Here is a 13,990-nt window from a genome sequence, read left to right as displayed (position 1 = left end):
ACAACCAACGGCCAGGGTTGTCGGGAAGGGGCCCTGTCCTCATCAACATGGGACAGGGTGCTCTGAGGTGGGGGGGGCCGCAGTGCGCCCCCTGCCCCAGAGCACCCAACCCCCCATGTTGATGGCATGCAGCCTGGTACGGCTCAGGAGGGGGGTGGGGCGCTCGCTCGTCCCCACTCCCTTCCTGGCTGGCCGGGTAGCGTGCTTTGGATACGGGTCTGTATGGATTGTAGGGGGACCCCCTACGCCGTTTTTTCGGCGTAGGGGGGGCTCTCCTTACAACCCATAACAGACCTAAGGGCCCGGTATGTCTCCCTGAGGGGCGGGGACCCAGGCCGGATTTTATTTAAATCCGGCGGGACTTCCCCCTCAGGATTCATAACAAACGCCGCACACGTGTAGAATTGGCGGGAATCCAAGTCGGATCTCCCGTCGCTTCTATGACGCGCTTGCTGGGATGTGCTGTCGCTATCCCAGTGAGTGCGAGATCTCGGCACCACGTCGCCGAGTATCAGCGGGACGCTGTCGTGCTGAAAACACAATGTCAGAAACACCTACTGTAAAAGCCATGATACTTTCTCTTTCGCTACTGACATGTTCTGCTTTAAAAAATAAAGAGATCCAAAAGCATTGACAGGACGAAGGCTGCTTGACTATTTAAACTTTTGGAGTTAATAGGGAGAGTTGGGAATGATTTGAGGTATGGATTGAAAATGGGATCTTCTGCAAAAGAAAGAAAAAAATTGCTAAAAGTCGTCAAGTTCAGCATTTTTGGCCGCAATGTGCAACTTCAATCTATACCGCTTAACTCTGCGCCGTGGTGTCGGCCTTTCCGTGTAGGTGCAAGTGTTAAAAAGGCTTATTCCCATACCAGAAGTCAAATCTGGACTGTATAGGAAACAGAGGACTCATGAGCACTAGACTACATGTTAATTGCTCTAGTGCTTCAGTTGCAACACAAAAAAAAAAGTTTTCTGCTTTAGGCAATCATTATTACATTCAGAGGAAACCGCTTCCAAGTTTCTTCATTATTGCTTTAAGTGGCACATCGGTTTCGGAATCTAGTGAGACTGACCCTCATACGGGGTCCTTTTCTAGCAAGACATTAGTGCAGCAGGTTATCGGATCTGAATTGAGTGAGATTAATCCTCACGCTGGGTCCTTTTCTAGTCAACTGGGATGAGGGGTTGTTGACTAGCTTAAATTTTGTAGTTAGAAGGCATAGTTGGGAATGATTTGAGGTATGATGTAAAAATGGGATCATGCGCAAAAGGAAGGAATGAAAAGCTATAAGCGGACAGAAATTTGAGCCGCAATGGGAGACCTCAACGTGTATGCCTTAACTCTGCATCCATTCGATGTCGGTGCAAATTTAAAAACCAAGCATTCCCATACCGGGAGTCGAACCCGGGCCACCTGGGTGAAAACCAGGAATCCTAACCGCTAGACCATATGGGAAACATGGCACAAAACTTTCTATTGCAAACATAAAAAAAACAAGAAAAAAAAATCCAATTTTGAAAAATCATTCTTGCACATACAAAACAGGGTGTGCAGCATTTGCCTCGTTAGCGCAGCAGGTAGCGCGTCAGTCTCATAATCTGAAGGTCGTGAGTTCGATCCTCACACGGGGCATTTTTCTAGCCAGGTTTATGTTCCTCTCTTGACCTAAAAGCCATGATACTTTCTCTTTCGCTACTGACATGTTCTGCTTTAAAAAATAAAGAGATCCAAAAGCATTGACAGGACGAAGGTTGCTTGACTATTTAAACTTTTGGAGTTAATAGGGAGAGTTGGGAATGATTTGAGGTATGGATTGAAAATGGGATCTTCTGCAAAAGAAAGGAAAAAATTGCTAAAAGTCGTCAAGTTCAGCATTTTTGGCCGCAATGTGCAACTTCAATCTATACCGCTTAACTCTGCGCCGTGGTGTCGGCCTTTCCGTGTAGGTGCAAGTGTTAAAAAGGCTTATTCCCATACCAGAAGTCAAATCTGGACTGTATAGGAAACAGAGGACTCATGAGCACTAGACTACATGTTAATTGCTCTAGTGCTTCAGTTGCAACACAAAAAAAAAAGTTTTCTGCTTTAGGCAATCATTATTACATTCAGAGGAAACCGCTTCCAAGTTTCTTCATTATTGCTTTAAGTGGCACATCGGTTTCGGAATCTAGTGAGACTGACCCTCATACGGGGTCCTTTTCTAGCAAGACATTAGTGCAGCAGGTTATCGGATCTGAATTGAGTGAGATTAATCCTCACGCTGGGTCCTTTTCTAGTCAACTGGGATGAGGGGTTGTTGACTAGCTTAAATTTTGTAGTTAGAAGGCATAGTTGGGAATGATTTGAGGTATGATGTAAAAATGGGATCATGCGCAAAAGGAAGGAATGAAAAGCTATAAGCGGACAGAAATTTGAGCCGCAATGGGAGACCTCAACGTGTATGCCTTAACTCTGCATCCATTCGATGTCGGTGCAAATTTAAAAACCAAGCATTCCCATACCGGGAGTCGAACCCGGGCCACCTGGGTGAAAACCAGGAATCCTAACCGCTAGACCATATGGGAAACATGGCACAAAACTTTCTATTGCAAACATAAAAAAACCAAGAAAAAAAAATCCAATTTTGAAAAATCATTCTTGCACATACAAAACATGGTGTGCAGCATTTGCCTCGTTAGCGCAGCAGGTAGCGCGTCAGTCTCATAATCTGAAGGTCGTGAGTTCGATCCTCACACGGGGCATTTTTCTAGCCAGGTTTATGTTCCTCTCTTGACCTAAAAGCCATGATACTTTCTCTTTCGCTACTGACATGTTCTGCTTTAAAAAATAAAGAGATCCAAAAGCATTGACAGGACGAAGGCTGCTTGACTATTTAAACTTTTGGAGTTAATAGGGAGAGTTGGGAATGATTTGAGGTATGGATTGAAAATGGGATCTTCTGCAAAAGAAAGGAAAAAATTGCTAAAAGTCGTCAAGTTCAGCATTTTTGTCCGCAATGTGCAACTTCAATCTATACCGCTTAACTCTGCGCCGTGGTGTCGGCCTTTCCGTGTAGGTGCAAGTGTTAAAAAGGCTTATTCCCATACCAGAAGTCAAATCTGGACTGTATAGGAAACAGAGGACTCATGAGCACTAGACTACATGTTAATTGCTCTAGTGCTTCAGTTGCAACACAAAAAAAAAAGTTTTCTGCTTTAGGCAATCATTATTACATTCAGAGGAAACCGCTTCCAAGTTTCTTCATTATTGCTTTAAGTGGCACATCGGTTTCGGAATCTAGTGAGACTGACCCTCATACGGGGTCCTTTTCTAGCAAGACATTAGTGCAGCAGGTTATCGGATCTGAATTGAGTGAGATTAATCCTCACGCTGGGTCCTTTTCTAGTCAACTGGGATGAGGGGTTGTTGACTAGCTTAAATTTTGTAGTTAGAAGGCATAGTTGGGAATGATTTGAGGTATGATGTAAAAATGGGATCATGCGCAAAAGGAAGGAATGAAAAGCTATAAGCGGACAGAAATTTGAGCCGCAATGGGAGACCTCAACGTGTATGCCTTAACTCTGCATCCATTCGATGTCGGTGCAAATTTAAAAACCAAGCATTCCCATACCGGGAGTCGAACCCGGGCCACCTGGGTGAAAACCAGGAATCCTAACCGCTAGACCATATGGGAAACATGGCACAAAACTTTCTATTGCAAACATAAAAAAAACAAGAAAAAAAAATCCAATTTTGAAAAATCATTCTTGCACATACAAAACAGGATGTGCAGCATTTGCCTCGTTAGCGCAGCAGGTAGCGCGTCAGTCTCATAATCTGAAGGTCGTGAGTTCGATCCTCACACGGGGCATTTTTCTAGCCAGGTTTATGTTCCTCTCTTGACCTAAAAGCCATGATACTTTCTCTTTCGCTACTGACATGTTCTGCTTTAAAAAATAAAGAGATCCAAAAGCATTGACAGGACGAAGGCTGCTTGACTATTTAAACTTTTGGAGTTAATAGGGAGAGTTGGGAATGATTTGAGGTATGGATTGAAAATGGGATCTTCTGCAAAAGAAAGGAAAAAATTGCTAAAAGTCGTCAAGTTCAGCATTTTTGGCCGCAATGTGCAACTTCAATCTATACCGCTTAACTCTGCGCCGTGGTGTCGGCCTTTCCGTGTAGGTGCAAGTGTTAAAAAGGCTTATTCCCATACCAGAAGTCAAATCTGGACTGTATAGGAAACAGAGGACTCATGAGCACTAGACTACATGTTAATTGCTCTAGTGCTTCAGTTGCAACACAAAAAAAAAAGTTTTCTGCTTTAGGCAATCATTATTACATTCAGAGGAAACCGCTTCCAAGTTTCTTCATTATTGCTTTAAGTGGCACATCGGTTTCGGAATCTAGTGAGACTGACCCTCATACGGGGTCCTTTTCTAGCAAGACATTAGTGCAGCAGCTTATCGGATCTGAATTGAGTGAGATTAATCCTCACGCTGGGTCCTTTTCTAGTCAACTGGGATGAGGGGTTGTTGACTAGCTTAAATTTTGTAGTTAGAAGGCATAGTTGGGAATGATTTGAGGTATGATGTAAAAATGGGATCATGCGCAAAAGGAAGGAATGAAAAGCTATAAGCGGACAGAAATTTGAGCCGCAATGGGAGACCTCAACGTGTATGCCTTAACTCTGCATCCATTCGATGTCGGTGCAAATTTAAAAACCAAGCATTCCCATACCGGGAGTCGAACCCGGGCCGCCTGGGTGAAAACCAGGAATCCTAACCGCTAGACCATATGGGAAACATGGCACTAAATTTTCTATTGCAAACATAAAAAAAACAAGAAAAAAAAATCCAATTTTGAAAAATCATTCTTGCACATACAAAACAGGGTGTGCAGCATTTGCCTCGTTAGCGCAGCAGGTAGCGCGTCAGTCTCATAATCTGAAGGTCGTGAGTTCGATCCTCACACGGGGCATTTTTCTAGCCAGGTTTATGTTCCTCTCTTGACCTAAAAGCCATGATACTTTCTCTTTCGCTACTGACATGTTCTGCTTTAAAAAATAAAGAGATCCAAAAGCATTGACAGGACGAAGGCTGCTTGACTATTTAAACTTTTGGAGTTAATAGGGAGAGTTGGGAATGATTTGAGGTATGGATTGAAAATGGGATCTTCTGCAAAAGAAAGGAAAAAATTGCTAAAAGTCGTCAAGTTCAGCATTTTTGGCCGCAATGTGCAACTTCAATCTATACCGCTTAACTCTGCGCCGTGGTGTCGGCCTTTCCGTGTAGGTGCAAGTGTTAAAAAGGCTTATTCCCATACCAGAAGTCAAATCTGGACTGTATAGGAAACAGAGGACTCATGAGCACTAGACTACATGTTAATTGCTCTAGTGCTTCAGTTGCAACACAAAAAAAAAAGTTTTCTGCTTTAGGCAATCATTATTACATTCAGAGGAAACCGCTTCCAAGTTTCTTCATTATTGCTTTAAGTGGCACATCGGTTTCGGAATCTAGTGAGACTGACCCTCATACGGGGTCCTTTTCTAGCAAGACATTAGTGCAGCAGGTTATCGGATCTGAATTGAGTGAGATTAATCCTCACGCTGGGTCCTTTTCTAGTCAACTGGGATGAGGGGTTGTTGACTAGCTTAAATTTTGTAGTTAGAAGGCATAGTTGGGAATGATTTGAGGTATGATGTAAAAATGGGATCATGCGCAAAAGGAAGGAATGAAAAGCTATAAGCGGACAGAAATTTGAGCCGCAATGGGAGACCTCAACGTGTATGCCTTAACTCTGCATCCATTCGATGTCGGTGCAAATTTAAAAACCAAGCATTCCCATACCGGGAGTCGAACCCGGGCCACCTGGGTGAAAACCAGGAATCCTAACCGCTAGACCATATGGGAAACATGGCACAAAACTTTCTATTGCAAACATAAAAAAAACAAGAAAAAAAAATCCAATTTTGAAAAATCATTCTTGCACATACAAAACAGGGTGTGCAGCATTTGCCTCGTTAGCGCAGCAGGTAGCGCGTCAGTCTCATAATCTGAAGGTCGTGAGTTCGATCCTCACACGGGGCATTTTTCTAGCCAGGTTTATGTTCCTCTCTTGACCTAAAAGCCATGATACTTTCTCTTTCGCTACTGACATGTTCTGCTTTAAAAAATAAAGAGATCCAAAAGCATTGACAGGACGAAGGCTGCTTGACTATTTAAACTTTTGGAGTTAATAGGGAGAGTTGGGAATGATTTGAGGTATGGATTGAAAATGGGATCTTCTGCAAAAGAAAGGAAAAAATTGCTAAAAGTCGTCAAGTTCAGCATTTTTGGCCGCAATGTGCAACTTCAATCTATACCGCTTAACTCTGCGCCGTGGTGTCGGCCTTTCCGTGTAGGTGCAAGTGTTAAAAAGGCTTATTCCCATACCAGAAGTCAAATCTGGACTGTATAGGAAACAGAGGACTCATGAGCACTAGACTACATGTTAATTGCTCTAGTGCTTCAGTTGCAACACAAAAAAAAAAGTTTTCTGCTTTAGGCAATCATTATTACATTCAGAGGAAACCGCTTCCAAGTTTCTTCATTATTGCTTTAAGTGGCACATCGGTTTCGGAATCTAGTGAGACTGACCCTCATACGGGGTCCTTTTCTAGCAAGACATTAGTGCAGCAGGTTATCGGATCTGAATTGAGTGAGATTAATCCTCACGCTGGGTCCTTTTCTAGTCAACTGGGATGAGGGGTTGTTGACTAGCTTAAATTTTGTAGTTAGAAGGCATAGTTGGGAATGATTTGAGGTATGATGTAAAAATGGGATCATGCGCAAAAGGAAGGAATGAAAAGCTATAAGCGGACAGAAATTTGAGCCGCAATGGGAGACCTCAACGTGTATGCCTTAACTCTGCATCCATTCGATGTCGGTGCAAATTTAAAAACCAAGCATTCCCATACCGGGAGTCGAACCCGGGCCGCCTGGGTGAAAACCAGGAATCCTAACCGCTAGACCATATGGGAAACATGGCACAAAACTTTCTATTGCAAACATAAAAAAAACAAGAAAAAAAAAATCCAATTTTGAAAAATCATTCTTGCACATACAAAACAGGGTGTGCAGCATTTGCCTCGTTAGCGCAGCAGGTAGCGCGTCAGTCTCATAATCTGAAGGTCGTGAGTTCGATCCTCACACGGGGCATTTTTCTAGCCAGGTTTATGTTCCTCTCTTGACCTAAAAGCCATGATACTTTCTCTTTCGCTACTGACATGTTCTGCTTTAAAAAATAAAGAGATCCAAAAGCATTGACAGGACGAAGGCTGCTTGACTATTTAAACTTTTGGAGTTAATAGGGAGAGTTGGGAATGATTTGAGGTATGGATTGAAAATGGGATCTTCTGCAAAAGAAAGGAAAAAATTGCTAAAAGTCGTCAAGTTCAGCATTTTTGGCCGCAATGTGCAACTTCAATCTATACCGCTTAACTCTGCGCCGTGGTGTCGGCCTTTCCGTGTAGGTGCAAGTGTTAAAAAGGCTTATTCCCATACCAGAAGTCAAATCTGGACTGTATAGGAAACAGAGGACTCATGAGCACTAGACTACATGTTAATTGCTCTAGTGCTTCAGTTGCAACACAAAAAAAAAAGTTTTCTGCTTTAGGCAATCATTATTACATTCAGAGGAAACCGCTTCCAAGTTTCTTCATTATTGCTTTAAGTGGCACATCGGTTTCGGAATCTAGTGAGACTGACCCTCATACGGGGTTCTTTTCTAGCAAGACATTAGTGCAGCAGGTTATCGGATCTGAATTGAGTGAGATTAATCCTCACGCTGGGTCCTTTTCTAGTCAACTGGGATGAGGGGTTGTTGACTAGCTTAAATTTTGTAGTTAGAAGGCATAGTTGGGAATGATTTGAGGTATGATGTAAAAATGGGATCATGCGCAAAAGGAAGGAATGAAAAGCTATAAGCGGACAGAAATTTGAGCCGCAATGGGAGACCTCAACGTGTATGCCTTAACTCTGCATCCATTCGATGTCGGTGCAAATTTAAAAACCAAGCATTCCCATACCGGGAGTCGAACCCGGGCCACCTGGGTGAAAACCAGGAATCCTAACCGCTAGACCATATGGGAAACATGGCACAAAACTTTCTATTGCAAACATAAAAAAAACAAGAAAAAAAAATCCAATTTTGAAAAATCATTCTTGCACATACAAAACAGGGTGTGCAGCATTTGCCTCGTTAGCGCAGCAGGTAGCGCGTCAGTCTCATAATCTGAAGGTCGTGAGTTCGATCCTCACACGGGGCATTTTTCTAGCCAGGTTTATGTTCCTCTCTTGACCTAAAAGCCATGATACTTTCTCTTTCGCTACTGACATGTTCTGCTTTAAAAAATAAAGAGATCCAAAAGCATTGACAGGACGAAGGCTGCTTGACTATTTAAACTTTTGGAGTTAATAGGGAGAGTTGGGAATGATTTGAGGTATGGATTGAAAATGGGATCTTCTGCAAAAGAAAGGAAAAAATTGCTAAAAGTCGTCAAGTTCAGCATTTTTGGCCGCAATGTGCAACTTCAATCTATACCGCTTAACTCTGCGCCGTGGTGTCGGCCTTTCCGTGTAGGTGCAAGTGTTAAAAAGGCTTATTCCCATAACAGAAGTCAAATCTGGACTGTATAGGAAACAGAGGACTCATGAGCACTAGACTACATGTTAATTGCTCTAGTGCTTCAGTTGCAACACAAAAAAAAAAGTTTTCTGCTTTAGGCAATCATTATTACATTCAGAGGAAACCGCTTCCAAGTTTCTTCATTATTGCTTTAAGTGGCACATCGGTTTCGGAATCTAGTGAGACTGACCCTCATACGGGGTTCTTTTCTAGCAAGACATTAGTGCAGCAGGTTATCGGATCTGAATTGAGTGAGATTAATCCTCACGCTGGGTCCTTTTCTAGTCAACTGGGATGAGGGGTTGTTGACTAGCTTAAATTTTGTAGTTAGAAGGCATAGTTGGGAATGATTTGAGGTATGATGTAAAAATGGGATCATGCGCAAAAGGAAGGAATGAAAAGCTATAAGCGGACAGAAATTTGAGCCGCAATGGGAGACCTCAACGTGTATGCCTTAACTCTGCATCCATTCGATGTCGGTGCAAATTTAAAAACCAAGCATTCCCATACCGGGAGTCGAACCCGGGCCGCCTGGGTGAAAACCAGGAATCCTAACCGCTAGACCATATGGGAAACATGGCACAAAACTTTCTATTGCAAACATAAAAAAAACAAGAAAAAAAAATCCAATTTTGAAAAATCATTCTTGCACATACAAAACAGGATGTGCAGCATTTGCCTCGTTAGCGCAGCAGGTAGCGCGTCAGTCTCATAATCTGAAGGTCGTGAGTTCGATCCTCACACGGGGCATTTTTCTAGCCAGGTTTATGTTCCTCTCTTGACCTAAAAGCCATGATACTTTCTCTTTCGCTACTGACATGTTCTGCTTTAAAAAATAAAGAGATCCAAAAGCATTGACAGGACGAAGGCTGCTTGACTATTTAAACTTTTGGAGTTAATAGGGAGAGTTGGGAATGATTTGAGGTATGGATTGAAAATGGGATCTTCTGCAAAAGAAAGGAAAAAATTGCTAAAAGTCGTCAAGTTCAGCATTTTTGGCCGCAATGTGCAACTTCAATCTATACCGCTTAACTCTGCGCCGTGGTGTCGGCCTTTCCGTGTAGGTGCAAGTGTTAAAAAGGCTTATTCCCATACCAGAAGTCAAATCTGGACTGTATAGGAAACAGAGGACTCATGAGCACTAGACTACACTGCGTGCAGAATTAATAAGCAAATGAGTATTTTGACCACATCATCCTCTTTATGCATGTTGTCTTACTCCAAGCTGTATAGGCTCGAAAGCCTACTACCAATTAAGCATATTAGGTGATGTGCATCTCTGTAATGAGAAGGGGTGTGGTCTATTGACATCAACACCCTATATTAGGTGTGCATAATTATTAGGCAACTTCCTTTCCTTTGGCAAAATTAGTCAAAAGAAGGACTTGACAGGCTCAGAAAAGTCAAAAATAGTGAGATATCTTGCAGAGGAATGCAGCACTCTTAAAATTGCAAAGCTTCTGAAGCGTGATTATCGAACAATTAAGCGTTTCATTCAAAATAGTCAACAGGGTCGCAAGAAGCGTGTGGAAAAACCAAGGCGCAAAATAACTGCCCATGAACTGAGAAAAGTCAAGCGTGCAGCTGCCAAGATGCCAATTGCCACCAGTTTGGCCATATTTCAGAGCTGCAACATCACTGGAGTGCCCAAAAGCACAAGGTGTGCAATACTCAGAGACATGGCCAAGGTAAGAAAGGCTGAAAGACGTAAGAAAGGGAATAAAAGAAGAAAATCTAATGACATGGCCTCCTTGTTCACCTGATCTGAACCCCATTGAGAACCTGTGGTCCATCATCAAATGTGAGATTTACAAGGAGGGAAAACAATACACCTCTCTGAACAGTGTCTGGGAGGCTGTGGTTGCTGCTGCACGCAATGTTGATGGTGAACAGATCAAAACACTGACAGAATCCATGGATGGCAGGCTTTTTGAGTGTCCTTGCAAAGAAAGGTGGCTATATTGGTCACTGATTTGTTTTTGTTTTGTTTTTGAATGTCAGAAATGTATATTTGTGAATGTTGAGATGTTATATTGGTTTCACTGGTAAAAATAAATAATTGAAATGGGTATATATTTGTTTTTTGTTAAGTTGCCTAATAATTATGCACAGTAATAATCACCTGCACACACAGATATCCCCCTAAAATAGCTAAAACTAAAAACAAACTAAAAACTACTTCCAAAAATATTCAGCTTTGATATTAATGAGTTTTTTGGGTTCATTGAGAACATGGTTGTTGTTCAATAATAAAATTAATCCTCAAAAATACAACTTGGCTAATAATTCTGCACTCCCTGTACATGTTAATTGCTCTAGTGCTTCAGTTGCAACACAAAAAAAAAAGTTTTCTGCTTTAGGCAATCATTATTACATTCAGAGGAAACCGCTTCCAAGTTTCTTCATTATTGCTTTAAGTGGCACATCGGTTTCGGAATCTAGTGAGACTGACCCTCATACGGGGTCCTTTTCTAGCAAGACATTAGTGCAGCAGGTTATCGGATCTGAATTGAGTGAGATTAATCCTCGCGCTGGGTCCTTTTCTAGTCAACTGGGATGAGGGGTTGTTGACTAGCTTAAATTTTGTAGTTAGAAGGCATAGTTGGGAATGATTTGAGGTATGATGTAAAAATGGGATCATGCGCAAAAGGAAGGAATGAAAAGCTATAAGCGGACAGAAATTTGAGCTGCAATGGGAGACCTCAATGTGTATGCCTTAACTCTGCATCCATTCGATGTCGGTGCAAATTTAAAAACCAAGCATTCCCATACCGGGAGTCGAAGCCGGCCGCCTGGGTGAAAACCAGGAATCCTAACCGCTAGACCATATGGGAAACATGGCACAAAACTTTCTATTGCAAACATAAAAAAAACAAGAAAAAAAAATCCAATTTTGAAAAATCATTCTTGCACATACAAAACAGGGTGTGCAGCATTTGCCTCGTTAGCGCAGCAGGTAGCGCGTCAGTCTCATAATCTGAAGGTCGTGAGTTCTATTCTCACACCGGGCATTCTTCTAGCCAGGTTTATGTTCCTCTCTTGACCTAAAAGCCATGATACTTTCTCTTTCGCTACTGACATGTTCTGCTTTAAAAAATAAAGAGATCCAAAAGCATTGACAGGACGAAGGCTGCTTGACTATTTAAACTTTTGGAGTTAATAGGGAGAGTTGGGAATGATTTGAGGTATGGATTGAAAATGGGATCTTCTGCAAAAGAAAGGAAAAAATTGCTAAAAGTCGTCAAGTTCAGCATTTTTGGCCGCAATGTGCAACTTCAATCTATACCGCTTAACTCTGCGCCGTGGTGTCGGCCTTTCCGTGTAGGTGCAAGTGTTAAAAAGGCTTATTCCCATACCAGAAGTCAAATCTGGACTGTATAGGAAACAGAGGACTCATGAGCACTAGACTACATGTTAATTGCTCTAGTGCTTCAGTTGCAACACAAAAAAAAAAGTTTTCTGCTTTAGGCAATCATTATTACATTCAGAGGAAACCGCTTCCAAGTTTCTTCATTATTGCTTTAAGTGGCACATCGGTTTCGAAATCTAGTGAGACTGACCCTCATACGGGGTCCTTTTCTAGCAAGACATTAGTGCAGCAGGTTATCGGATCTGAATTGAGTGAGATTAATCCTCACGCTGGGTCCTTTTCTAGTCAACTGGGATGAGGGGTTGTTGACTAGCTTAAATTTTGTAGTTAGAAGGCATAGTTGGGAATGATTTGAGGTATGATGTAAAAATGGGATCATGCGCAAAAGGAAGGAATGAAAAGCTATAAGCGGACAGAAATTTGAGCCGCAATGGGAGACCTCAACGTGTATGCCTTAACTCTGCATCCATTCGATGTCGGTGCAAATTTAAAAACCAAGCATTCCCATACCGGGAGTCGAACCCGGGCCGCCTGGGTGAAAACCAGGAATCCTAACCGCTAGACCATATGGGAAACATGGCACAAAACTCCAATTTTGAAAAATCATTCTTGCACATACAAAACAGGGTGTGCAGCATTTGCCTCGTTAGCGCAGCAGGTAGCGCGTCAGTCTCATAATCTGAAGGTCGTGAGTTCGATCCTCACACGGGGCATTTTTCTAGCCAGGTTTATGTTCCTCTCTTGACCTAAAAGCCATGATACTTTCTCTTTCGCTACTGACATGTTCTGCTTTAAAAAATAAAGAGATCCAAAAGCATTGACAGGACGAAGGCTGCTTGACTATTTAAACTTTTGGAGTTAATAGGGAGAGTTGGGAATGATTTGAGGTATGGATTGAAAATGGGATCTTCTGCAAAAGAAAGGAAAAAATTGCTAAAAGTCGTCAAGTTCAGCATTTTTGGCCGCAATGTGCAACTTCAATCTATACCGCTTAACTCTGCGCCGTGGTGTCGGCCTTTCCGTGTAGGTGCAAGTGTTAAAAAGGCTTATTCCCATACCAGAAGTCAAATCTGGACTGTATAGGAAACAGAGGACTCATGAGCACTAGACTACATGTTAATTGCTCTAGTGCTTCAGTTGCAACACAAAAAAAAAAGTTTTCTGCTTTAGGCAATCATTATTACATTCAGAGGAAACCGCTTCCAAGTTTCTTCATTATTGCTTTAAGTGGCACATCGGTTTCGGAATCTAGTGAGACTGACCCTCATACGGGGTCCTTTTCTAGCAAGACATTAGTGCAGCAGGTTATCGGATCTGAATTGAGTGAGATTAATCCTCACGCTGGGTCCTTTTCTAGTCAACTGGGATGAGGGGTTGTTGACTAGCTTAAATTTTGTAGTTAGAAGGCATAGTTGGGAATGATTTGAGGTATGATGTAAAAATGGGATCATGCGCAAAAGGAAGGAATGAAAAGCTATAAGCGGACAGAAATTTGAGCCGCAATGGGAGACCTCAATGTGTATGCCTTAACTCTGCATCCATTCGATGTCGGTGCAAATTTAAAAACCAAGCATTCCCATACCGGGAGTCGAACCCGGGCCGCCTGGGTGAAAACCAGGAATCCTAACCGCTAGACCATATGGGAAACATGGCACAAAACTTTCTATTGCAAACATAAAAAAAACAAGAAAAAAAAATCCAATTTTGAAAAATCATTCTTGCACATACAAAACAGGGTGTGCAGCATTTGCCTCGTTAGCGCAGCAGGTAGCGCGTCAGTCTCATAATCTGAAGGTCGTGAGTTCGATCCTCACACGGGGCATTTTTCTAGCCAGGTTTATGTTCCTCTCTTGACCTAAAAGCCATGATACTTTCTCTTTCGCTACTGACATGTTCTGCTTTAAAAAATAAAGAGATCCAAAAGCATTGACAGGACGAAGGCTGCTTGACTATTTAAACTTTTGGAGTTAA

General features: G+C 42.2%; 1 protein-coding gene and 21 non-coding genes across 22 annotated transcripts in view; 11 read left to right on the top strand and 11 right to left on the bottom strand.

Annotated features, from left to right (window-relative positions):
* LOC120986745 (carcinoembryonic antigen-related cell adhesion molecule 7-like) overlaps positions 1 to 13,990 on the bottom strand; it is a 986,637-nt gene that overhangs the window by 568,098 nt on the left and 404,549 nt on the right. The gene's annotated exons all lie outside the window — the stretch shown is intronic.
* TRNAE-UUC lies at positions 1,387 to 1,458 on the bottom strand. The gene has a single exon. It is a non-coding gene; the product is annotated as a tRNA-Glu (tRNA).
* Positions 1,563 to 1,635, top strand: TRNAM-CAU. Its single transcript has one exon. It is a non-coding gene; the product is annotated as a tRNA-Met (tRNA).
* On the bottom strand, positions 2,496 to 2,567 carry TRNAE-UUC. Its single transcript has one exon. It is a non-coding gene; the product is annotated as a tRNA-Glu (tRNA).
* On the top strand, positions 2,672 to 2,744 carry TRNAM-CAU. Its single transcript has one exon. It is a non-coding gene; the product is annotated as a tRNA-Met (tRNA).
* Positions 3,605 to 3,676, bottom strand: TRNAE-UUC. The gene has a single exon. It is a non-coding gene; the product is annotated as a tRNA-Glu (tRNA).
* TRNAM-CAU lies at positions 3,781 to 3,853 on the top strand. Its single transcript has one exon. It is a non-coding gene; the product is annotated as a tRNA-Met (tRNA).
* TRNAE-UUC lies at positions 4,714 to 4,785 on the bottom strand. Its single transcript has one exon. It is a non-coding gene; the product is annotated as a tRNA-Glu (tRNA).
* Positions 4,890 to 4,962, top strand: TRNAM-CAU. Its single transcript has one exon. It is a non-coding gene; the product is annotated as a tRNA-Met (tRNA).
* Positions 5,823 to 5,894, bottom strand: TRNAE-UUC. The gene has a single exon. It is a non-coding gene; the product is annotated as a tRNA-Glu (tRNA).
* TRNAM-CAU lies at positions 5,999 to 6,071 on the top strand. Its single transcript has one exon. It is a non-coding gene; the product is annotated as a tRNA-Met (tRNA).
* TRNAE-UUC lies at positions 6,932 to 7,003 on the bottom strand. Its single transcript has one exon. It is a non-coding gene; the product is annotated as a tRNA-Glu (tRNA).
* TRNAM-CAU lies at positions 7,109 to 7,181 on the top strand. Its single transcript has one exon. It is a non-coding gene; the product is annotated as a tRNA-Met (tRNA).
* On the bottom strand, positions 8,042 to 8,113 carry TRNAE-UUC. The gene has a single exon. It is a non-coding gene; the product is annotated as a tRNA-Glu (tRNA).
* Positions 8,218 to 8,290, top strand: TRNAM-CAU. Its single transcript has one exon. It is a non-coding gene; the product is annotated as a tRNA-Met (tRNA).
* TRNAE-UUC lies at positions 9,151 to 9,222 on the bottom strand. Its single transcript has one exon. It is a non-coding gene; the product is annotated as a tRNA-Glu (tRNA).
* On the top strand, positions 9,327 to 9,399 carry TRNAM-CAU. The gene has a single exon. It is a non-coding gene; the product is annotated as a tRNA-Met (tRNA).
* TRNAM-CAU lies at positions 11,588 to 11,660 on the top strand. The gene has a single exon. It is a non-coding gene; the product is annotated as a tRNA-Met (tRNA).
* On the bottom strand, positions 12,521 to 12,592 carry TRNAE-UUC. Its single transcript has one exon. It is a non-coding gene; the product is annotated as a tRNA-Glu (tRNA).
* TRNAM-CAU lies at positions 12,660 to 12,732 on the top strand. The gene has a single exon. It is a non-coding gene; the product is annotated as a tRNA-Met (tRNA).
* TRNAE-UUC lies at positions 13,593 to 13,664 on the bottom strand. Its single transcript has one exon. It is a non-coding gene; the product is annotated as a tRNA-Glu (tRNA).
* Positions 13,769 to 13,841, top strand: TRNAM-CAU. Its single transcript has one exon. It is a non-coding gene; the product is annotated as a tRNA-Met (tRNA).

This window comes from Bufo bufo, chromosome 1 (assembly GCF_905171765.1).
Source record: "Bufo bufo chromosome 1, aBufBuf1.1, whole genome shotgun sequence".
Classification (NCBI taxonomy): domain Eukaryota; kingdom Metazoa; phylum Chordata; class Amphibia; order Anura; family Bufonidae; genus Bufo; species Bufo bufo.
Note: the sequence above shows the minus strand (reverse complement) of the source record. Positions and strands in the feature narration are given on the sequence as shown.